This window comes from Ranitomeya imitator, chromosome 2 (genome assembly GCF_032444005.1).
Source record: "Ranitomeya imitator isolate aRanImi1 chromosome 2, aRanImi1.pri, whole genome shotgun sequence".
In the NCBI taxonomy this organism is placed as follows: domain Eukaryota; kingdom Metazoa; phylum Chordata; class Amphibia; order Anura; family Dendrobatidae; genus Ranitomeya; species Ranitomeya imitator.
The window spans coordinates 86,893,636-86,918,927 of NC_091283.1; positions in this window are offsets into that span (position 1 = coordinate 86,893,636).

The following is a 25,292-nucleotide window of genomic DNA, read 5'->3' on the forward strand; positions in this document are numbered from 1 at the left end:
CAGAGAAGTTCTGATTGCTCGGTGATGAAACCATGCGCCTTCTTTTCCAGGAAATTTTCGCCTGCTGAGCGAAATTATGATGTTGGCAATCGAGAGTTGCTAGCCATGAAGTGGGCATTCGAGGAGTGGCGTCATTGGCTTGAAGGAGCTAAGCATCGCATGGTGGTCTTGACTGATCACAAAAACTTGACTTATCTCGAGTCTGCCAAACGGTTGAATCCTAGACAGGCTCGTTGGTCGCTGTTTTTCTCCCGTTTTGACTTTGTGGTTTCATACCTTCCGGGCTCTAAAAATGTGAAGGCGGATGCCCTGTCTAGGAGTTTTGTGCCCGATTCTCGGGGTTTGCCAGAGCCGGCGGGTATTCTCAAAGAGGGGGTAATTTTGTCTGCCATCTCCCCTGATTTGCGGCGGGTGCTGAAAAAATTTCAGGCTAATAGACCTGACCGTTGCCCAGCAGAGAAACTGTTTGTCCCTGATAGGTGGACGAATAAAGTTATCTCTGAGGTTCATTGTTCGGTGTTGGCTGGTCATCCTGGAATCTTTGGTACAAGAGATTTGGTGGCTAGATCCTTTTGGTGGCCGTCTCTGTCGCGGGATGTGTGTTCTTTTGTGCAGTCCTGTGGGATTTGTGCTCGGGCTAAGCCCTGCTGTTCTCGTGCCAGTGGGTTGCTTTTGCCCTTGCCGGTCCCGAAGAGGCCTTGGACACATATCTCTATGGATTTTATTTCGGATCTCCCCGTCTCTCAAAGAATGTCGGTCATTTGGGTGGTTTGTGATCGCTTCTCTAAGATGGTCCATTTGGTGCCCTTGTCTAAATTGCCTTCCTCCTCTGATTTGGTGCCATTGTTTTTCCAGCATGTGGTTCGTTTACATGGCATTCCAGAGAACATCGTTTCTGACAGAGGTTCCCAGTTTGTTTCGAGGTTTTGGCGAGCCTTTTGTGCTAGGATGGGCATTGATTTGTCTTTTTCCTCGGCTTTCCATCCTCAGACAAATGGCCAGACTGAACGAACCAATCAAACCTTGGAAACATATCTGAGATGTTTTGTTTCTGCTGATCAGGATGATTGGGTGTCCTTTTTGCCTTTGGCTGAGTTCGCCCTTAATAATCGGGCCAGCTCGGCTACTTTGGTTTCGCCGTTTTTCTGCAATTCTGGGTTCCACCCTCGTTTCTCTTCAGGGCAGGTTGAGTCTTCGGACTGTCCTAGTGTGGATACTGTGGTGGATAGGTTGCAGCAGATTTGGACTCATGTAGTGGACAATCTGAGTTTGTCCCAGGAGAAGGCTCAACTTTTCGCTAACCGCAGGCGCTGTGTGGGTCCCCGACTTCGTGTTGGGGATTTGGTTTGGTTGTCATCTCGTTATATTCCTATGAAGGTTTCCTCTCCTAAATTTAAGCCTCGTTTCATTGGTCCGTATAGGATTTCTGAGGTTCTTAATCCTGTGTCTTTTCGTTTGACTCTTCCAGCTTCTTTTCCATCCATAACGTGTTCCATAGGTCATTGTTGCGGAGATACGTGGCACCTGTGGTTCCATCTATTGATCCTCCTGCTCCGGTTTTGGTTGAAGGGGAATTGGAGTATATTGTGGAGAAGATTTTGGATTCTCGTGTTTCGAGACGGAAACTCCAGTATCTGGTTAAGTGGAAAGGTTATGGTCAGGAAGATAATTCCTGCGTCTTTGCCTCTGATGTCCATGCTGCCGATCTGGTTCGTGCCTTTCATGTGGCTCATCCTGGTCGGCCTGGGGGCTCTGGTGAGTGTTCGGTGACCCCTCCTCAAGGGGGGGGTACTGTTGTGAATTCTGTGGCCAAGCTCCCTCCTGTGGTCGTGAGTGGTACTGCGGCTGGTTCTGTCTATGAGCTTCCTTTGGTGGATGAGAGTGGTACTGCGGCTTCTGAGTTTCCTTCCTCAGGTGATGAGGTTAAGTCGTTAGGTGCTGCTCTATTTAACTCCACCTGGTGCTTTGATCCTGGCCTCCAGTCAATGTTCTAGTATTGGTCTTGCTTCCTCCTGGATCGTTCCTGTGGCCTGTGTTGTGAATTCTGTGGCTGAATTCACTCCTGTGGTCACAAGTGGTACTGCAGCTTCTGAGCTTCCTCCCTCAGGTGTTCTGGTGAGCTCGTTAACTGCTTCATTACTTAACTCCGCCTGATGCTGCTATCCTTGCTCCTTGTCAATGTTTCAGTGTTGGATCTGAGCTTCTCCTGATTGTTCCTGTGACCTGCTGCTCTGTATAGCTAAGTGCTTTTTGCTTTTTTGTTGCTTTTTTTCTGTCCAGCTTGTCTTTTGTTTTGCTGGAAGCTCTGAGACGCAAAGGGTGTACCGCCGTGCCGTTAGTTCGGCACGGTGGGTTTTTTTTGCCCCCTTTGCGTGGTTTTGCTTTAGGGTTTTTTGTAGACTGCAAAGTTCGCTTTACTGTCCTCGCTCTGTCCTAGAATATCGGGCCCCACTTTGCTGAATCTATTTCATCCCTACGTTTTGTCTTTTCATCTTACTCACAGTCATTATATGTGGGGGGCTGCCTTTTCCTTTGGGGAATTTCTCTGGGGCAAGTCAGGCCTATTTTTCTATCTTCAGGCTAGCTAGTTTCTTAGGCTGTGCCGAGTTGCCTAGGTAGTTGTTAGGCGCAATCCACAGCCGCTTTTAGTTGTGTTTAGGATAGGATCAGGTGTGCAGTCTACAGAGTTTCCACGTCTCAGAGCTCGTTCTTGTATTTTTGGGTATTTGTCAGATCACTGTGTGCGCTCTGATCGCAAAGCACACTGTGTTTCTGGATTGCCTTCGTAACACCTGTCATTAGCAAACATAACAGTACAAGGAGCCCAAACTAATGATTCTCAATAGAGGGAAAGAAAAAGTTCTGACATCATTTTTTTTTTTTTCTGCTCTGTGTTCACTTTTTTTTTTTCCCCTAGACATTTGGGTGATTCTGGACACAGGTGTGGACATGGATATTCAGGGTCTGTGCTCTTCAATGGATAATCTCGTTATAAATGTCCAAAAAATTCAAGATACTATTGATCAGAAATCTATGTTAGAACCAAGAATTCCTATTCCTGATTTGTTTTTTGGAGATAGAACTAAGTTTCTAAGTTTCAAAAATAATTGTAAGCTATTTCTGGCCTTGAAACCTCATTCTTCTGGTAATCCTATTCAACAGGTTTTGATTATTATTTCTTTTTTGCGCGGCGACCCTCAAGACTGGGCATTTTCTCTTGCGCCAGGAGACCCTGCATTGAGTAGTGTCGATGCGTTTTTCCTGGCGCTCGGATTGCTGTACGATGAGCCTAATTCAGTGGATCAGGCTGAGAAAAATTTGCTGGCTTTGTGCCAGGGTCAGGATGATATAGAAGTATATTGTCAGAAATGTAGGAAATGGTCAGTACTCACTCAGTGGAATGAATCTGCGCTGGCAGCTTTGTTCAGAAAGGGTCTCTCTGAGGCTCTTAAGGATGTCATGGTGGGATTTCCTATGCCTGCTGGTTTGAATGAGTCTTTGTCTTTGGCCATTCAGATCGGTCAACGCTTGCGCGAGCGTAAATCTGTGCACCATTTGGCGGTACTGCCTGAGGTTAAACCTGAGCCTATGCAGTGCGATAGGACTATGACTAGAGTTGAACGGCAGGAATACAGACGTCTGAATGGTCTGTGTTTCTACTGTGGTGATTCCACTCATGCTATTTCTGATTGTCCTAAGCGCACTAAGCGGTCCGCTAGGTCTGCCGTTATTGGTACTGTACAGTCCAAATTCCTTCTGTCCATTACCTTGATATGCTCTTTGTCGTCGTTTTCTGTCATGGCGTTTGTGGATTCGGGCGCTGCCCTTAATCTGATGGATTTGGATGCTAAACGTTGTGGGTTTTTCTTGGAGCCTTTGCGGTGTCCTATTCCATTGAGAGGAATTGATGCTACACCTTTGGCCAAGAATAAACCTCAATACTGGGCCCAGCTGACCATGTGCATGGCTCCTGCACATCAGGAAGTTATTCGCTTTCTGGTGTTGCATAATCTGCATGATGTGGTCGTGTTGGGGTTGCCATGGCTACAAACCCATAATCCAGTATTGGATTGGAATTCCATGTCGGTATCCAGCTGGGGTTGTCAGGGGGTACATGGTGATGTTCCATTTTTGTCGATTTCGTCATCCACCCCTTCTGAGGTCCCAGAGTTCTTGTCTGATTATCAGGATGTATTTGAAAAGCCCAAGTCCGATGCCCTACCTCCGCATAGGGATTGTGATTGTGCTATCAATTTGATTCCTGGTAGTAAATTCCCTAAAGGTCGATTATTTAATTTATCCGTGCCCGAACACGCCGCTATGCGAAGTTATGTGAAGGAATCCCTGGAGAAGGGACATATTCGCCCATCGTCATCACCACTGGGAGCAGGGTTCTTCTTTGTAGCCAAGAAGGATGGTTCGCTGAGACCGTGTATTGATTACCGCCTTCTTAATAAGATCACTGTTAAATTTCAGTATCCCTTGCCATTGTTATCTGACTTGTTTGCTCGGATTAAGGGGGCTAGTTGGTTCACTAAGATAGATCTTCGTGGTGCGTATAATCTGGTGAGAATCAGGCAAGGAGATGAATGGAAAACTGCATTCAATACGCCCGAGGGTCATTTTGAGTATCTAGTGATGCCGTTCGGACTTGCCAATGCTCCATCTGTGTTTCAGTCTTTTATGCATGACATCTTCCGTGAGTATCTGGATAAATTCCTGATTGTTTACTTGGATGACATTTTGATCTTCTCAGATGATTGGGAGTCTCATGTGAAGCAGGTCAGAATGGTTTTTCAGGTCCTGCGTGCTAACTCTTTGTTTGTGAAGGGATCAAAGTGTCTCTTCGGTGTGCAGAAAGTTTCATTTTTGGGGTTCATCTTTACCCCTTCTACTATCGAGATGGATCCAGTTAAGGTCCAAGCCATCCAGGATTGGATTCAGCCGACATCTCTGAAAAGTCTGCAAAAGTTCCTGGGCTTTGCTAATTTTTATCGTCGCTTCATCTGTAATTTTTCTAGCATTGCCAAACCATTGACTGATTTGACCAAGAAGGGTGCTGATTTGGTTAATTGGTCTTCTGCTGCTGTGGAAGCTTTTCAGGAGTTGAAGCGTCGTTTTTGTTCTGCCCCTGTGTTGTGTCAGCCAGATGTTTCTCTTCCGTTCCAGGTCGAGGTTGATGCTTCTGAGATTGGAGCAGGGGCGGTTTTGTCACAGAGAGGTTCTGATTGCTCAGTGATGAAACCATGTGCTTTCTTTTCCAGGAAGTTTTCGCCCGCTGGGCGTAATTATGATGTGGGCAATCGAGAGTTGCTGGCCATGAAGTGGGCATTCGAGGAGTGGCGTCATTGGCTTGAAGGAGCTAAGCATCGCGTGGTGGTATTGACTGATCATAAGAACTTGACTTATCTCGAGTCTGCCAAGCGCTTGAATCCTAGACAGGCCCGTTGGTCGTTATTTTTTGCCCGCTTCGACTTTGTGATTTCGTACCTTCTGGGCTCTAAAAATGTGAAGGCGGATGCTCTGTCTAGGAGTTTTGTGCCCGACTCTCCGGGTTTATCTGAGCCAGCGGGTATCCTCAAGGAAGGAGTCATTGTGTCTGCCATCTCCCCTGATTTGCGGCGGGTGCTGCAAAAATTTCAGGTGAATAAACCTGATCGTTGTCCAGCAGAGAAACTGTTCGTCCCTGATAGGTGGACTAATAAACTTATCTCTGAACTTCATTGTTCGGTGTTGGCTGGTCATCCTGGAATCTTTGGTACCAGAGAGTTAGTGGCTAGATCCTTCTGGTGGCCATCTCTGTCACGGGATGTACGTACTTTTGTGCAGTCCTGTGGGATTTGTGCTAGGGCTAAGCCCTGCTGTTCTCGTGCCAGTGGGTTGCTTTTGCCCTTGCTGGTCCCAAAGAGGCCTTGGACACATATTTCGATGGATTTCATTTCTGACCTTCCCGTTTCTCAAAAGATGTCAGTCATTTGGGTGGTCTGTGATCGCTTTTCTAAAATGGTCCATCTGGTGCCCTTGGCTAAATTGCCTTCCTCCTCTGATTTGGTACCTTTGTTCTTTCAGCATGTGGTTCGGTTGCATGGCATTCCTGAGAATATTGTTTCTGACAGAGGTTCCCAGTTTGTTTCAAGGTTCTGGCGAGCCTTTTGTGGTAGGATGGGCATTGACCTATCCTTTTCCTCGGCTTTCCATCCTCAGACTAATGGCCAGACCGAACGAACCAATCAGACCTTGGAAACATATCTGAGATGTTTTGTTTCTGCAGACCAGGATGATTGGGTGTCCTTTTTGCCGTTGGCTGAGTTCGCCCTTAATAATCGGGCCAGCTCGGCTACCTTGGTTTCTCCATTTTTTTGCAATTCTGGGTTCCATCCTCGTTTCTCTTCAGGACAGGTTGAGTCTTCGGACGGTCCTGGTGTGGATTCTGTGGTGGATAGGTTGCAGCAGATCTGGACTCAGGTAGTGGACAATTTGATCTTGTCCCAGGAGAAAGCTCAACTTTTCGCTAATCGCAGACGCCGTGTGGGTCCCCGACTTCGTGTTGGGGATCTGGTTTGGTTATCTTCTCGTCATATTCCTATGAAGGTTTCCTCTCCTAAATTTAAACCTCGTTTTATTGGTCCGTATAGGATTTCTGAGGTTCTCAATCCTGTGTCTTTTCGTTTGACCCTCCCAGACTCCTTTTCCATACATAATGTATTCCATAGGTCGTTGTTGCGGAGATACGTGGCACCTATGGTTCCATCTGTTGAGCCTCCTGCCCCGGTTTTGGTGGAGGGGGAATTGGAGTATATTGTGGAGAAGATTTTGGATTCTCGTGTTTCTAGACGGAAACTCCAGTATCTGGTTAAATGGAAGGGTTATGCTCAGGAAGATAATTCCTGGGTTTTTGCCTCTGATGTTCATGCTTCCGATCTTGTTCGTGCCTTTCATGCGGCTCATCCTGGTCGGCCTGGGGGCTCTGGTGAGGGTTCGGTGACCCCTCCTCAAGGGGGGGTACTGTTGTGAATTCTGTGGCTGAATTCACTCCTGTGGTCACAAGTGGTACTGCAGCTTCTGAGCTTCCTCCCTCAGGTGTTCTGGTGAGCTCGTTAACTGCTTCATTACTTAACTCCGCCTGATGCTGCTATCCTTGCTCCTTGTCAATGTTTCAGTGTTGGATCTGAGCTTCTCCTGATTGTTCCTGTGACCTGCTGCTCTATGTAGCTAAGTGCTTTTTGCTTTTTTGTTGCTTTTTTTCTGTCCAGCTTGTCTTTTGTTTTGCTGGAAGCTCTGAGACGCAAAGGGTGTACCGCCGTGCCGTTAGTTCGGCACGGTGGTTTTTTTTTGCCCCCTTTGCGTGGTTTTGCTTTAGGGTTTTTTGTAGACTGCAAAGTTCGCTTTACTGTCCTCGCTCTGTCCTAGAATATCGGGCCCCACTTTGCTGAATCTATTTCATCCCTACGTTTTGTCTTTTCATCTTACTCACAGTCATTATATGTGGGGGGCTGCCTTTTCCTTTGGGGAATTTCTCTGGGGCAAGTCAGGCCTATTTTTCTATCTTCAGGCTAGCTAGTTTCTTAGGCTGTGCCGAGTTGCCTAGGTAGTTGTTAGGCGCAATCCACAGCCGCTTTTAGTTGTGTTTAGGATAGGATCAGGTGTGCAGTCTACAGAGTTTCCACGTCTCAGAGCTCGTTCTTGTATTTTTGGGTATTTGTCAGATCACTGTGTGCGCTCTGATCGCTAAGCACACTGTGTTTCTGGATTGCCTTCATAACACCTGTCATTAGCAAACATAACAGGCCTGTCTCTCCTGCATAAGCTAAGTTCTGCTTGTGTTATTTTTTGTTTGCTATTTTTTCTGTCCAGCTTGCTTTATTGGTTTTTCTTGCTTGCTGGAAGCTCTGAGACGCAGAGGGAGCACCTCTGTACCGTTAGTCGGTGCGGAGGGTCTTTTTGCCCCTCTGCGTGGTTGTTTGTAGGTTTTTGTGTTGACCGCAAAGCTACCTTTCCTATCCTCGGTCTATTCAGTAAGTAGGGCCTCACTTTGCTAAATCTATTTAATCTCTGTGTTTGTATTTCATCTTTACTCACAGTCATTATATGTGGGGGGCTGCCTTTTCCTTTGGGGAATTTCTCTGAGGCAAGGTAGGCTTATTTTTCTATCTTCAGGGCTAGTTAGTTTCTCAGGCTGTGCCGAGTTGCATAGGGAGCGTTAGGCGCAATCCACGGCTACCTCTAGTGTCGTGTGATAGGATTAGGGATTGCGGTCAGCAGAGTTTCCTCGTCTCAGAGCTCGTCCTATGTTTTTGGTAAATGTCAGGTCACTTTGTGTGCTCTGAACTTCAATGTCCATTGTGGTTCTGAATTACCTGTTAATAACAGAGTACCATATATAGTATTGATTCATGATTTTTAATTTCGCTGTCCTGATATTTGCCTTTGTCAAAGGCAATGATACCGATATTATAATTATTGCTTTTCTAACAAAGTGTAAATAAAATCTGATCAATGAGGCACCAAGAAAAAATAAGAGAACCAGCCGCATAACTACTCCTTATCTGTCATCGTCTGCACAGTTTTTAAATGACATTGCCCTTGATAAGTCTTTTTGTGGTAAGGATGTTGTATAGTCATTATGGCTTATCATAATTGATATTGACATCTCTTGCCAGGTGCAGAGATACCCTACAGTAATTTATCTATTCTTTTTTCTTAATTTGAAATGGTTGAAGACTTTTCATACTAAATTTGTATGAATAAAAAGAGGACAAATCAATACTAAGCCCTTATTAATATATAATATTGATTTGCAGAGCAGGGAAATTTTCAGCACTTGCTTCATCTGTAATTATATGTATAATACATAAAATATCATGGTATCTATCAGATATAGTAATCCACAAGTTAAATTGCCTTCAGTGGTAGAGAATTGATCTAAACTGATTTATTTTTCCGGTTTGGCAAGCAAAATATACAGTTAAAATGATGGGGGCATGTTGTACATATTTGACTATGATTTTTTACTTATTCATTTGCTTGTTTACAATGTCATGATTTGCACCAAACTAAGGTTGAGCAAACTGATTCTAAATGGGTCAAATAAGTTTAGAATTTAACCCCTTCATGACTTTGGGATTTTCCTTTTTCCGTGTTCGTTTTTTGCTCCCCTCCTTCCCAGAGCCATAACTTTTTTTTTATATTGCCATGTCAGGGCTTATTTTTTGCGAAACAAGATGTACTTTTGAACAACATCATTGGTTTTTGCATGTCGTGTACTAGAAAATGGAAAAAAAATTCCAAGTGTTGTTTAATTGCAAAAAAGTGCAATCCCACACTTGTTTTTTGATTGGCTTTTATACTAGGTTCACTAAATGCTAAAACTGACCTGCTATTATGATTCTCCAGGTCATTACGAGTTCATCGACACCAAATATGTCTAGGTTCCCTTTTATCTAAGTGGTGAAAAAAAATTCCAAACTTTGCTAAAAAAAAAAAAAAAAATTGTGCCATTTTCCGATACCCGTAGTGTCTTCATTTTTCATGATCTGGGGTCGGGTGAGGGCTCATTTTATGCAATCTGAGCTAGTGTTTTTAATTTTAGCATTTTGGTACAGATACGTTCTATTGATCGCCCGTTATTGTCGTGGCGACCAAAAAACCGTAATTCTGGCGTTTCGAATTTTTATCTTGCTATACTGTTTAGCGATCAGGTAAATCCTTTTTTTATTGATAGATCGGGTGATTCTGAATGCAGCAATACCAAATATGTGTAGGTTTGATTTTTTTTATTGACTTATTTTGAATGGGGCAAAAGGGGGGTGATTTAAACTTTTATATTTTTTTTATTTTTTTCACATTTTTTTTTTACTTTTTTTTTAACTTTTGCTATGCTTCAATAGCCTCCATGGGAGGCTAGAAGCTGGCACCATTCGATCGGATCTGCTACATAGCAGCGATCATCAGATTGCTGCTATACAGCAGAAATGCAGGTGTGCTATGAGCGCCGACCACAGGGGGCACTCACAGCAAGCTGGCATCAGTAACCATAGAGGTCTCAAGGACCTCTATGGTTACCATTCTAATGCATCACTGACCCCTGATCATGTGACGGGGATCGGCGATGTGCTCATTTCCGGCCGCCCGGCCAGAGGCGCCGGTAAATGCCGCTGACAGCATTTGACAGCGGCATTTAACTAGTTAATAACGGCGGGTGAATCGTGATTTCACCAGATGCTATTGCAGGCACATGTCAGCTGTTCAAAACAGCTGACATGTCCCGGCTTTGATGCGGGCTCACCGCCGGAGCCCTGCATCAAAGCAGGGGATCTGACCTCGGACGTACTATCCCATCTGAGGTCAGAAAGAGGTTAAATAAATTCATAATTTTATTAAAAACACCAAAATGACAATACTAATTAAAAAAATATTAAAAGAAGAAGCGGGGCAACATCAGCAGCGTGAACTAAATAAGGTATCAGGTGAAAAATAGAAATATAAATAAGGCTCAAGAGCACATTTGAAAAGTACATACATGACATGAAGACCTAATAGATCATGAAAGGAATCTATAGTGCGTGCAAAAGGATTATGATAAGAGTTTCTCAAACAACAATAACAATTTAATGTAAAGAGGTTATGGTTTGAACTGTTAGAAGATATATAGGACAAATTGCTATCCTGGGCTCATGCTGTGGATGCCGCTGCTGCCATCCTTCACACCAATGAGCTTCCTCTTGAATTTTAGTAGTGAATCAACCACTACAACATCATGTGGCAGAGAGTTCCATAGTCTCACTGCTCTTACAGTATCTGTAAAAATCTGCATCTGTGATTATGATTAAACCTTCTTTCCTCTAGATGTAGAGTATGTATTATTGTCTCCGCCTCAGGCCTAAGTGTCATAAGATCATTAGAAAGATCTCTGTGTTGTCCCCTTTGCTACATTGTAATAAGATTGGCTCTAAGCCTTCATTTTTTCCAAACTGAAAAACCCCAAGTTTAATAATCTCTTTTGGTACAGCCGCTCACCCATTGTTAGGGCTAGCGGAACGCACCAAATAATGAGACAGATAGAGTATGGTGCGTTCGCAGCCCGGGGTCCACCGTGCAGAGATGGAACCTGCTGCCAAGTAATGACGGAATATATGGTGGTACTCATAAGTATACACACGTGGGTTAGACTTCACCCAGCGTGAAGGAAGCGATCCTGTTGCGTCACAGGATCTCGGTACCGCACATAGAGCGCGAGCAAGTAGTCAGCGAACTCAACCCCAACTAGGATTGAAGTCCGATTAGACCCTTGCTGGCACAACACCGCAACTGGGTGTGTAAGGAAGCTAAATAGCAATATTAGGGCACAAGAGTGCATGCGGTGCCGCACTGACGAACGCCACTAACCACCCAGGCTTGGGTAAGGAAAGCACAGAGGAAGTGCACGGCGCCGTACTGGCGGTCACAGCAACTGGACGCTGTAAAGTGTGATTTGTGCTGTAGGATAAGTCGGGCGCTAGAAAGCAACCATACACCTTCCGCGAACAGACATTCAATAGGGAAGGGGTATCCAAGGACGACTTGCACTCACAACAAACACACGTAAGCAAATGTACACTAGCGCATGGCCGTGCGGTCATGCGCAGTTTATATAGTTGCAGCACAGGAAGTGGCCACAGAAACTTTGCCCTTCCAAGACCTGCCAAGAGGACCAATGGAATGTGCTGCAGGACCTGAGCACATGACCCTCGATCTCCAACGGGAGATCTTGCCCTGGGCATGCTCAGTGTGTGCAGACAAGGACTTAGTCCCAGAGAAGTCTGCTCGCTGCTGACCAGCACTGGCTTTAATGGCAGAAGCTGAACAAGCAGCAATAACTCTCTGTACAGAGTGAGACTGAGCAAGACGCTGGGACCGACGTCCCTGCTGAGCAGACTCCACTGCGGCTGCATAAGAATGGGAGACCACAGTGGAGATGGCTCGAGATTCCCCCTGTGCAGAAGCGGGAACTCGAGACCTAACATTACCCCCCCTCCTATGCACCCCCCCCCTCCTTGGGCCTCGCTACGCTCGAAGGCAGCAATGAGCTGTGGGGCCCGAATGTTTTCAGCAGGCTCCCATGACCTGTCCTCTGGGCCATAACCCCTCCAATCCACCAGATAGAACTTTTTGCCGCGTACCACCTTGCACCCCAAAATAGCGTTCACCTCGTAATCGTCCGTAGACGAACCCGATGTCCCGGCAGATGACTCGGAAAACCGGGACATGTATACGGGTTTCAAGAGGGACACATGAAAGGTGTCGGTGATACCAAAGAGTGGAGGAAGAGCCAAACGGTAGACCACAGGATTAACCTGTTCGAGAACCTTGAAGGGACCCAAGTAGCGAGGAGCAAACTTAGTGGACTCAACTCGCAGCCTGATGTTACGGGCGGAGAGCCACACCAAGTCGCCAGGAGAAAAGGTCGGAGCGGGGCGCCGATGAACATCGGCGGAGGACCTCATTCTCTCCTTGGAGGCCCGAATGGCATCCTGCGTGCGGTCCCAAATGTCCCGTGCCTCCACAGCCCAGTCTGCCACCCTGGAGTCAGCAGAAGACACAGGCATGGGCACAGGAACACGCAGATGCAGGCCGTAATTTTGGAGGAATGGAGTCTGACCGGTGGAGTCGGCTACGGCATTGTTAAGTGCAAACTCTGCCCACGGTAGCAAGGATGCCCAGTCATCCTGCCTGGCAGAAACAAAATGTCGTAAATATGTGACCAAGGTCTGGTTGGCCCTCTCTACCAACCCATTCGTCTCGGGATGATATGCCGAAGAGAGATTCAACTCAATACTGAGTAGACGACAAAGCTCTCTCCAGAATCGAGACGCAAACTGGGGACCCCGGTCACTAACAATTTTGTCTGGCATACCGTGTAGGCGAAAGATATGCTTGACGAACAAGACAGCCAACGCCCGTGCAGAAGGTAGCCGTGGAAGAGGCACCAAGTGCACCATTTTGGAAAAATGGTCGGTGATCACCCAGATGATGGTGCAGTTACGAGACTTGGGTAAGCCCACCACAAAGTCCATCCCGACCATCTCCCAGGGCCTGTCCGCCACCGGCAGAGCATAAAGCAAACCAGCTGGCCGTTGCCGAGGAGTCTTGTTCTTGGCGCAAGAGACACACGCCCGAACATACTCTGCGACATCACGAGCCATATGCGGCCACCAGTATGTCCTCGCCAGTAACTCAGAGGTCCTTTTGGTACCAAAATGTCCACCCACCCTGGACGAGTGTGCCCAAGAGAGAACCTCCGGTCGCAAACTGGATGGTACAAAAGTCTTGCCCGGAGGCAAAGACTCTAGCAAAACCGGGGCCACAGTTCTCAAGCTCTCGGTGGGGACAATAAGCCGAGGCTCCTCCTCCGCAGATGACACAACGGAGCGAGAGAGAGCGTCGGCCCGAATGTTCTTCTCCCCAGAAAGAAAATGGAGGGTGAAATGAAACCGGGAGAAGAATAAGGACCATCTGGCCTGGCGAGAATTCAACCGCTGGGCTGTCTGCAAGTACACCAAATTTTTATGGTCTGTGAAGACTTGGAAGGGAAAACGTGCTCCCTCCAAGAGATGTCTCCACTCCGAGAAAGCCAACTTCATGGCTAGCAACTCCCTGTCCCAGATGGAATAATTCCTCTCTGCTGGTGAGAAGGTTTTGGAGAAAAAGAAGCAAGGATGCTTCCGACCTTGAGCATCCTTTTGGAAGAGGACTGCTCCAGCACCAACAGAAGAGGCATCCACCTCCATGATAAATGGCTTATCAACATCGGGGCGATGTAGGATGGGAGCACTAGCGAAGTGTGACTTTATAGAGTTAAATGCCTTGGAGACCTCCTCAGACCACAATTTGGGATTCGCCCCCTTCTTGGTGAGGGCAACCAAGGGAGCTACCAAAGTTGAGAAGTGTGGAATGAACTGGCGATAATAATTAATGAACCCCATAAAGCGCTGCACCGCTTTAAGAGAATGGGGTTCCTGCCAGTCCATCACAGCCTGTAGTTTGGCAGGATCCATAGCCAATCCCTGGGCAGAGATGATGTAGCCTAGGAAAGGTAAGGACTCCTGCTCAAACATACACTTCTCCAACTTGGCATAGGGGGAGTTTGCCCGTAGGAGGTTGAAGACTTTGCAAACATCTCTCCGGTGGGAGTCAATATCTGGAGAGTAGATGAGAATATAATCCAGATAGACTACGACCGAGGTGGAAAGCATATCCCGGAAGATATCGTTCACAAAGTCTTGGAAAACGGCTGGGGCATTACAGAGCCCGAAGGGCATCACCAGATATTCATAGTGCCCATCCCTGGTGTTAAAAGCCGTCTTCCATTCGTCCCCCTCACGGATGCGAATCAGGTTGTAAGCACCCCGCAGATCAAGTTTAGTAAATACCCTTGCTCCCCGAAGCCTATCGAAGAGCTCAGATATCAAGGGCAAAGGATACTTATTTTAAACGGTGATGGCGTTAAGACCCCTGTAGTCTATGCATGGACGCAATTCCCCATTCTTCTTCTGCACGAAGAAGAACCCTGCCCCAGCAGGTGACACTGACTTCCTAATGAATCCTCTTGCCAGATTTTCCTGGATGTACTGTGAAATTGCCTCCGTCTCCGGGAGAGATAGCGGATAGACTCGACCCCGGGGAGGCTCAGCACCAGGCAAGAGATCAATAGGACAGTCATAGGGGCGATGGGGCGGAAGGATCTCCGCCGCCTTTTTGGAGAACACGTCTGCATAAGACCAATACTGCTTGGGGAGAGAGGAAAGATCTGCGGGCACCTCTGTAGTAGCAACCTGAACGCACTCACTCTGACACCTACCCCCACAAGATTCGCCCCATCCCAGGATTCTGCCAGAGGACCACTCGATATGAGGAGAGTGGTACCGTAGCCAAGGTATTCCCAACAGGACCTCATCAATTCCCTCTGGAATGACGAGCAGAGATATAATCTCCTGATGAGATGGCGACATGGACAGAGTAAAAGGGATGGTCTGGTGTGTTATCTGTGAGGGCAGTGTCGACCCATTCACCACTCGTACCGTTACTGGTTGAGCTAGCATAACCAGGGGTATTGCGTGACATTGGGCGAAGGCAGAAGACATAAAATTGCCCTCCGCCCCAGAATCCACGCAGAGCTCTACCGAGTGGGAGAATGAGCCTATAGTAATTGTCCCTTTAAAGGACAATTTAGAGGCAAACGTCGCCGTGTCTAGTGTACCTCCACCTACTACCACTAGACGCTGACGTTTCCTCGACCGCTGAGAACATCTGGTGGCTAGATGTCCTGACTGCTGGCAAACATGACAGACCTTGAGTGCACAAGCGGTCCGGGACTTAGATCCCGCTTGTGACACTTCCCTGGCCTCATGTGACTCAGGAACCAGGACCGGAGATTCCAGAGGTTTGGCGAAGGTAGGAGCCAGCTGAAACCTCTGCCTACACTGGGCTCGCTCTAACCTCCGCTCGTTAAAACGGAGGTCAATTTGAGTGGAGACAGTTATTAACTCCTCCAGTGTGGCAGGAATTTCCCTAGTGGCCAGAGCGTCCTTAACGTGGTCAGCCAGGCCCCTCCAAAATATGGGGATAAGAGCTTTATCCGACCAATCCAGCTCAGAAGCTAAAGTGCGGAATTAATGCCAGCAGTTGGAGCGCAGTATCATGGGTGACTTGAGGTCCTAAAAAGACCTGTTTCAGAGTGCTCAGAAACAGCGGAGCACTCTGCACCACATGATCGCCACGCTCCCACAGCAGCGTAGCCCATTCCAATGCCCTGTCCGACAAGAGAGACACTATAAATCCCACCTTAGCCCGCTCTGTGGGAAAACGTGCAGCCAAGAGCTCGAGGTGAATAGAGCACTGACTCACAAATCCCCTACAAAATTTGCTATCACCAGAAAATTTTTCTGGCAGCGGGAGGCGAGAAAATGTCGGAGCAGGGGTGGCAATGGACAGGGTTGCTGCAGCCACGCTAGCAGCCTGTACAGCAACTGCGGTAACATCCACAGCTGAGGTTGCGCTCTCAAGAGCCGCCAACCTACCCTCCAACTGCTGGATATACCGCAAGGATTGCTGTTTGTCCGTCATTAATAGCCAGACCCTGGCGCTAGTGTAGTGTTAGGGCTAGCGGAACGCACCAAATAATGAGACAGATAGAGTATGGTGCGTTCGCAGCCCGGGGTCCACCGTGCAGAGATGGAACCTGCTGCCAAGTAATGACGGACTATATGGCGGTACTCATAAGTATACACACGTGGGTTAGACTTCACCCAGCGTGAAGGAAGCGATCCTGTTGCGTCACAGGATCGCGATATCGCACATAGAGCGCGAGCAAGTAGTCAGCGAACTCAACCCCAACTAGGATTGAAGTCCGATTAGACCCTTGCTGGCACAACACCGCAGCTGGGTGTGTAAGGAAGCTAAATAGCAATATTAGGGCACAAGAGTGCATGCGGTGCCGCACTGACGAACGCCACTAACCACCCAGGCTTGGGTAAGGAAAGCACAGAGGAAGTGCACGGCGCCGTACTGGCGGTCACAGCAACTGGACGCTGTAAAGTGTGATTTGTGCTGTAGGATAAGTCGGGCGCTAGAAAGCAACCATACACCTTCCACGAACAGACATTCAATAGGGAAGGGGTATCCAAGGACGACTTGCACTCACAACAAACACACGTAAGCAAATGTACACTAGCGCATGGCCGTGCGGTCATGCGCAGTTTATATAGTTGCAGCACAGGAAGTGGCCACAGAAACTTTGCCCTTCCAAGACCTGCCAAGAGGACCAATGGAATGTGCTGCAGGACCTGAGCACATGACCCTCGATCTCCAACGGGAGATCTTGCCCTGGGCATGCTCAGTGTGTGCAGACAAGGACTTAGTCCCAGAGAAGTCTGCTCGCTGCTGACCAGCACTGGCTTTAATGGCAGAAGCTGAAGAAGCAGCAGTAACTCTCTGTACAGAGTGAGACTGAGCAAGACGCTGGGACCGACGTCCCTGCTGAGCAGACTCCACTGCGGCTGGATAAGAATCGGAGACCGCAGCGGAGATGGCTCGAGATTCCCCCTGTGCAGAAGCGGGAACTCGAGACCTAACACCCATTTCTTTAATACCCTTCAAACAAAGAAAAAGTAAGCAGCACTTACCAAGGCATGTGAATATTCAGTCCTTTATTGCATAACTTAAATTTCAGATGGTCAGATGCATAGGCATGTGAAGGGGTGTGAGGAGAGGATGAAGTGGACATATGCAGAGCACCCTTAATCCAGGCTGTCAGGCTGATATACAGCTCTTCTCTGTATCTTTTCTAGTTCAACAATATCCTTCTTATACACTGGGAACCAAAACTGTACACATAATAATCTTTATTTTTTTAAATTTATTTTAATACTAATCTTTATTTTTATATAGCGCTAACATATTCCACAGCGCTTTACAGTTTTTGCACACATTATCATCGCTGTCCCCGATGGGGGCTCACAATCTAAATTCCCTATCAGTATGTCTTTTCTACACATTATTCTAAGTGTGGCATGCACTAGTGACTTGTATAGAGGCAAAACTATAGTGTGTTCTCATCAAGAGCATTTATGCCTCTTTTAATTTATCCCATTATCTTATTTTCCTAGGCGGCAGCTTTCTGACATTGATCACTAACGTGGTAATTGCCAGTATCAAAATGGAGGATACCAGAATGTACCACATCTTTATGGAACTGATGAAAAGACCTGTGTAGTCTCGAAACTTGCAATTTATTACCATATTTTCAGTTAGCCATTAAAAGGTATCAACCACTGAGGACTCTCAATTCTAAATATTTTGCAATCAACCCATACACCCATCCTTTTTCAGTGACAGTTTTACCCAGTGTTTTACCCAACCTTTGTATCCAATCACTTAGCCAGTTGTTGACTCAGTTACACATATTTACACTTAGTCCCATTTTTCTCATTTTAAATACTAACCTTTTGTGTGGCACCGTATGAAAAGTCTTTGAAAAGTTCAGAATGCGGTATTTAAGTACCCAATCTGCTCTGCAAGGCAGATAAAATAGCTTTTATTATTCTCAACAATGGTGCAGACTTGCCCTAGACACATCTCTGATCCTTTTGCAATCGCCATCCTCCTTCCCTTCTTAGTGTGAATGACACATGCTGCAAGTATCCTTCATCATGCTTCTGCGCAGGTGCACTTCTCTCTAACCCTCCCAAGGGCAGAGCAAAGTACACATGTGCACTTTTCCACCTTTCTTTATGCATGTGTATTACCGTACTTTGCTATGACCTTGGCAGGTCAGAGAGACTTAAGCCTGCTTAGGAATGTAAGGGAGGATGCTATGCAGTTAGTATGGGACAAATCATCCACACAATCCAGGGAAGGAAGATGATGAGCCAAGAAGAGAAGAGGCATCGGATCATGACCAGTGAAGCCCATCAAACTGAACCATGACACAGGTGAGAAAGATAAAAACTAGATTTTTTGCTTTTCAGACTGGATTGGGGACATACAGTACATACAAAATGCTGTATATGAGAGCTTACTGATGTTGATCGTACTTCATATGGGGAAGACTTGGTGACAGGTTTGCTTTAATGATGGCATGGTGCTGTATGCAGTAGTGTTGCCAGACCCTGCCTATACTGTTTGGCCCCAAAAATAGTTTCATAGTTGATAAATTGGTGGTGGAGGAGGTATTGAGTTTTACAGTTCCACACAGAGATTACATGTCTATGAGAATCTTACCTCGTAGTCTTTTGCCAGTAAGCCAGTAAGGAGTGGCCAATAGGGTTGAGCGAAACGGGTCGAACATTTTCAAAAGTCGCCGACTTTTGGCGAAGTCGGGTTTCATGAAACCCGATCCGACCCCTGTGCGATGTCGGCCATGCGGTACGCGACTTTCGCGCCAAAGTCGCGTTTCAATGACGCGAAAAGCGCCATTTCTCAGCCAATGAAGGTAAACGCAGAGTGTGGGCAGCGTGATGACATAGGTCCTGGTCCCCACCATCTTAGAGAAGGGCATTGCATGATTGGCTTGCTGTCTGCGGCGTCACAGGGGCTATAAAGAGGCGTTCCCGCCGACCGCCATGTTACTGCTGCTGATCTGAGCTTAGGGAGAGGTTGCTGCCGCTTCGTCAGAAGCAGGGATAGCGTTAGGCAGGGTCCATTAACCACCAAACCGCTTGTGCTGTAGCGATTTCCACTGCCCAACACCACCTTCGGTGTGCAGGGACAGTGGAAGCTACATTTTTTTTTCCTCAGCGCTGTAGCTCATTGGGCTGCCCTAGAAGGCTCCCTGATAGCTGCATTGCTGTGTGTACGCCGCTGTGCAAACCAACTGCTTTTTTCAAAGCACAAATCCTCTTGTTCCTTCCTTTCTGCACAGCTATCTTTTTTGTTTGTCCACACTTTTTATTTAATTTGTGCATCAGTCCACTCCTTATTGCTGCCTGCCATACCTGGCTGAGATTACTGCAGGGAGATAGTAATTGTAGGACAGTCCCTGTTTTTTTTTTTTTTTTTGTGGGAGATTAAGATTGGCATTTCTGCTAGAGTGCCATCCCTGTGTGTGCCATCTCTCAGTCAGTGGACCATAGAAAGCCTATTTATTTTTTTGCTTGATTTGGGTTATAAAATCTACCTGAAAAAATCACTACATCAATCAGTGGGAGAAAAATATTGGCCTCAGGGCTTGTGTGCCACTCCTGACTCCTGTGTGTGCCATCTCTCAGTCAGTGGGCCATAGAAAGCCTATTTATTTTTTTGCTTGATTTGGGTTATAAAATATACCTGAAAAAATCACTACATCAATCAGTGGGAGAAAAATATTGGCCTCAAGGCTTGTGTGCCACTCCTGACTCCTGTGTGTGCCATCTCTCAGTCAGTGGGCCATAGAAAGCCTATTAATTTTTTTGCTTGATTTGGGTTATAAATCTACCTGAAAAAATCACTACATCAATCAGTGGGAGAAAAATATTGGCCTCTGGGCTTGTGGGCCACTCCTGACTCCTGTGTGTGCCATCTGTCACTCAATGGGGCATAGAAAGCCTTTTTTTTTTTTATTTGTTTTCTAAATTGTCATTGAAAAAATCATTTTATTTTATTTGGTTTCTAAATTATTCCTGAAAAAATCATTTTATTTTATTTTGTTTATAAAGTCTCCCTGAAAAAAAAAAAATAGGTGGGAGATTAATATTGCCCTTTCTGCTTGTGTGCCAGTCTTGACTCCTGGGTGTGCCATCTCTCTCTCTCTCTCTCTCAAATTGTGGGCCATAGAAAGCCTATTAATTTTTTTGCTTGATTTGGGTTATAAAATCTACCTGAAAAAATCACTACATCAATCAGTGGGAGAAAAATATTGGCCTCTGGGCTTGTGGGCCACTCCTGACTCCTGTGTGTGCCATCTGTCACTCAGTGGGGCATAGAAAGCCTTTTTTTTTTTTTTATTTGGTTTCTAAATTGTCATTGAAAAAATCATTTTATTTTATTTGGTTTCTAAATTATTCCTGAAAAAATAATTTTATTTTATTTTGTTTATAAAGTCTCCCTGAAAAAAAAAAAATAGGTGGGAGATTAATATTGCCCTTTCTGCTTGTGTGCCAGTCTTGACTCCTGGGTGTGCCATCTCTCTCTCTCTCTCAAATTGTGGGCCATAGAAAGCCTATAAATTTTTTTGCTTGATTTGGGTTCTAAAATCTACCTGAAAAAATCACTACATCAATCAGTGGGAGAAAAATATTGGCCTCAGGGCTTGTGTGCCACTCCTGACTCCTGTGTGTGCCATCTCTCAGTCAGTGGGCCATATAAAGCCTTTTTTTTTTTTTGCTTGATTTGGTTTCTAAAATCTACCTGAAAAAAATCACTACATCAATCAGTGGGAGAAAAATATTGGCCTCAGGGCTTGTGTGCTAATCCTGACTCCTGTGTGTGCCATCTCTCAGTCAGTGGGCCATAGAAAGCCTATTTATTTTTTTGCTAGATTTGGGTTATAAAATCTACCTGAAAAAATCACTACATCAATCAGTGGGAGAAAAATATTGGCCTCAAGGCTTGTGTGCCACTCCTGACTCATGTGTGTGCCATCTGTCACTCAGTGGGGCATAGAAAGCCTTTTTTTGATTTTTATTTGGTTTCTAAATTGTCATTGAAAAAATCATTTTATTTTATTTGGTTTCTAAATTATTCCTGAAAAAATCATTTTATTTTATTTTGTTTATAAAGTCTCCCTGAAAAAAAAAAATAGGTGGGAGATTAATATTGCCCTTTCTGCTTGTGTGCCAGTCTTGACTCCTGGGTGTGCCATCTCTCTCTCTCTCTCAAATTGTGGGCCATAGAAAGCCTATTAATTTTTTTGCTTGAGTTGGGTTCTAAAATCTACCTGAAAAAATCACTACATCAATCAGTGGGAGAAAAATATTGGCCTCTGGGCTTGTGGGCCACTCCTGACTCCTGTGTGTGCCATCTGTCACTCAGTGGGGCATAAAAAGCCTTTTTCTTTTTTATTTGGTTTCTAAATTGTCATTGAAAAAATCATTTTATTTTATTTGGTTTCTAAATTATTCCTGAAAAAATCATTTTATTTTATTTTGTTTATAAAGTCTCCCTGAAAAAAAAAAAAAAAAAAATTGGGAGATTTACATTGACATTTGTGCTTGAGTGACAGTCCTGCGTGTGTGGCATCTCTGTGATTTGGTGCCACAGAAAACAGAGTGTGTAACATTGTGCCTGATTTTCCTTGTGGTATCACCAACCTGTAAAGGGATATTGAAATCAAACAGAAGTTATAGCTCACTGTGTAAGTTGTTTGACAGCAACAAATAAAGTTACTTTGGTTAAGTTTATAAAACAATGAGGAAGTCTGGTGCAAGAGGTCGTGGCCGTGGGCGTTCATTGTCAGCTGGTAATGATGGTAGTGGTAGTGGGGCATCAGGTGGTCGTGGGAAAAAAAATATTCCATCTAAGTCTGAAGCTGTGGAGCCAGGTTCGTCGTCTGGCTACACAAGGCCTCGAATGCTCTCTTTTCTGGGAGTAGGAAATCCGCTTTTAAAGCCGGAGCAGCAACAGCAAGTTTTGGCTTACCTTGCAGACTCAGCCTTTAGCTCTTTTGCCTCCTCTTCTGAAACTGGTAAATGTAAAAGCAGCGCGTCGTTTGTGGATGTTCACGGTCAGGGACAAGTCGCTTCCTTGTCCTCTTCAGCAAAAACAACAACAAGAGAGAAGGATGCAGCAGGCGACACAACGGGTTACTCCATGGAGCTCTTTACACATACCGTCCCTGGCTTAGAAAGTGAAACAGTTAACAGGCCATGCCCATTACAAGTAGATTCTGACATGGAGTGCACTGATGCACAGCCACAGCCAGACTACTATGCTGGTCCTTTGACTCAGACCACAACATTGCCCTCTCAGGGTACTGATCCACAATCAGACCCTGATGAGACTATGTTGCCCCATCACGAACGCTATACCACCGACCGACACGGTGACACAGACGAAGTTGCACACGAGGTAGAAGAGGAGGCAATAGATGACCCTGTTGTTGACCCCGATTGGCAGCCATTGGGGGAACAGGGTGCAGGCGGCAGTAGTTCTGAAGCGGAGGAGGAGGGGCCGCAGCAGGCATCAACATCGCAACAGGTTCCATCTGCCGGGCCCATATCTGGCCCAAAATGCGTGGCAAAGCAAAAAACTGTTGGAGGACAGCGTGTCCATCCGGTTAAAGCTCAGTCTGCAATTCCTGAAAAGGGATCCGATGCTGGGAAGAGTGCAGTCTGGCATTTTTTTAAACAACATCCAACTGATCAGCGCAAAGTCATCTGTCAAAAATGTTCAACTAGCTTAAGCAGAGGTCAGAATCTGAAAAGTCTTAATACAAGTTGCATGCATAGACATTTAACCACCATGCATTTGCAAGCCTGGACTAACTACCAAACATCCCTTAAGGTTGTAGCACCCTCGGCCAATGAAGCTAGTCAGCAACGCAACATCCCTTCCGTCACTGTAAGGCCACCATTTTCCGCACCACCGGCAGTATCTGTGCAGGTTTCTTTGCCAGCCCAAAGCAGTCAGGGTCAGGGAATCACCAGTTTTGTAGGAGGAAATACTGCATCTAGGGCACCGGCGGAAACAATACCGTCTCCAACAGTCTCTCAGTCTGCCATGGCCACCGGCACACCCGCTAGTTCCACGATCTCCAGCTCTCCAGTCCAGCTCACCCTACATGAGAAAAAGGAAGTACTTATCCTCGCATCCGCGTACACAGGGTTTGAACGCCCACATAGCTAGACTAATCTCGTTAGAGATGATGCCCTACCGGTTAGTTGATGGAGTACGCTGAACCACGCTACGAGCTACCCAGTCGACACTTTTTTTCCAGAAAAGCCATCCCAGCCCTGCACCAGCATGTTAAAGAGCGCATCGTCCATGCACTCAGGCAATCTGTGAGTACAAAGGTGCACCTGACTACAGATGCATGGACCAGTAGGCATGGCCAGGGACGTTACGTGTCCATCACGGCACACTGGGTGAATGTGGTGGATGCAGGGTCCACAGGGGACAGCAATTTCGGGATAGTTTTGCCTAGCCCACGGTCTAGGAAACAGTTGGCTGTAGGCGTTCGCACCCCCTCCTCCTCCTCCTCGTCCTCCTGCAGAAGCGGGAGCTCTTCCACAGACCGCAGTCGCCAAACCACTCCATCGTCAGCTGTCACTGTTGCACACCAGTTGTCCCATTATGGGGCAGCTACTGGCAAGCGTCAGCAGGCTGTATTGGCTATGAAGTGTTTGGGCGACAACAGACACACCGCGGAAGTTCTGTCCGAGTTCTTGCAGGAAGAAACGCAGTCGTGGCTGGGCACAGTAGATCTTGAGGCAGGCAAGGTAGTGAGTGATAATGGAAGGAATTTCATGGCTGCCATCTCCCTTTCCCAACTGAAACACATTCCTTGCCTGGCTCACACCTTAAACCTGGTGGTGCAGTGCTTATTGAAAACTTATCCTGGGTTCTCCGACCTGCTCCTCAAAGTGAGTGGACTTTGGTCACATATCCGGCGTTCGCTTGTACACTCCAGCTGTATGCAGACCTATCAGCGGTCTTTGAACCTTCCCCAGCATCGCCTAATCATAGACGTTGCAACAAGGTGGAACTCAACACTGCACATGCTTCAGAGACTGTGCGAACAGAGGCGGGCTGTTATGTTTTTGTGGGAGGATACACATACACGGGCAGGCAGTAGGATGGCAGACATGGAGTTGTCAGGTGTGCAGTGGTCGAAGATACAAGACATGTGTCAAGTCCTTCAGTGTTTTGAGGAATGCACACGGCTGGTTAGTGCAGACAACGCCATAATAAGCATGAGCATCCCCCTAATGTGTCTGCTGATGCAAAGTTTGACGCACATAAAGGATCAGGCGTCTGCACCAGAGGAAGAGGAAAGCCTTGATGACAGTCAGCCATTGTCTGGTCAGGGCAGTGTACAGGATGAGGTAGCGGGCGAAGAGGAGGTGGAGGACGAGGAGGATGATGGGGATGAGTATATTTTTAATGAGGAAGCTTTCCCGGGGGCACTGGAAATTGGTGGCGTGGCAAGGCCGGGTTCTGGTTTTTTGAGGGACACAAGTGACGTAGATTTGCCTGCAACTGCACCTCAACCAAGCACAACCGCAGATTTGACAACTGGAACTTTGGCCCACATGGCGGATTATGCCTTGCGTATCCTCAAAAGGGACACACGCATTACTAAAATGATGAACGATGACGATTACTGGTTGGCCTGCCTCCTTGATCCTCGCTATAAAGGCAAATTGCAAAATATTATGCCACATGAGAACTTGGAACTAATATTAGCAACAAAACAATCAACTCTTGTTGACCGTTTGCTTCAGGCATTCCCAGCACACAGCGCCCGTGATCGTTCTCACACAAGCTCCAGGGGGCAGCAGACCAGGAGTGTTAGGGGTGCACACATCAGAAGTGGCGTTGGACAGAGGGGTTTTCTGACCAGGTTGTGGAGTGATTTTGCTATGACCGCAGACAGGACAGGTACTGCTGCATCAATTCAAAGTGACAGGAGACAACATTTGTCCAGTATGGTAACAAAGTATTTTTCATCCCTTATCGATGTTCTCCCTCAACCGTCATTCCCATTTGATTACTGGGCATCAAAATTAGACACCTGGCCAGAATTGGCTGAATATGCATTGCAGGAGCTTGCTTGCCCGGCAGCTAGTGTCCTATCAGAAAGAGTATTCAGTGCTGCAGGTTCAATATTAACCGAAAAAAGG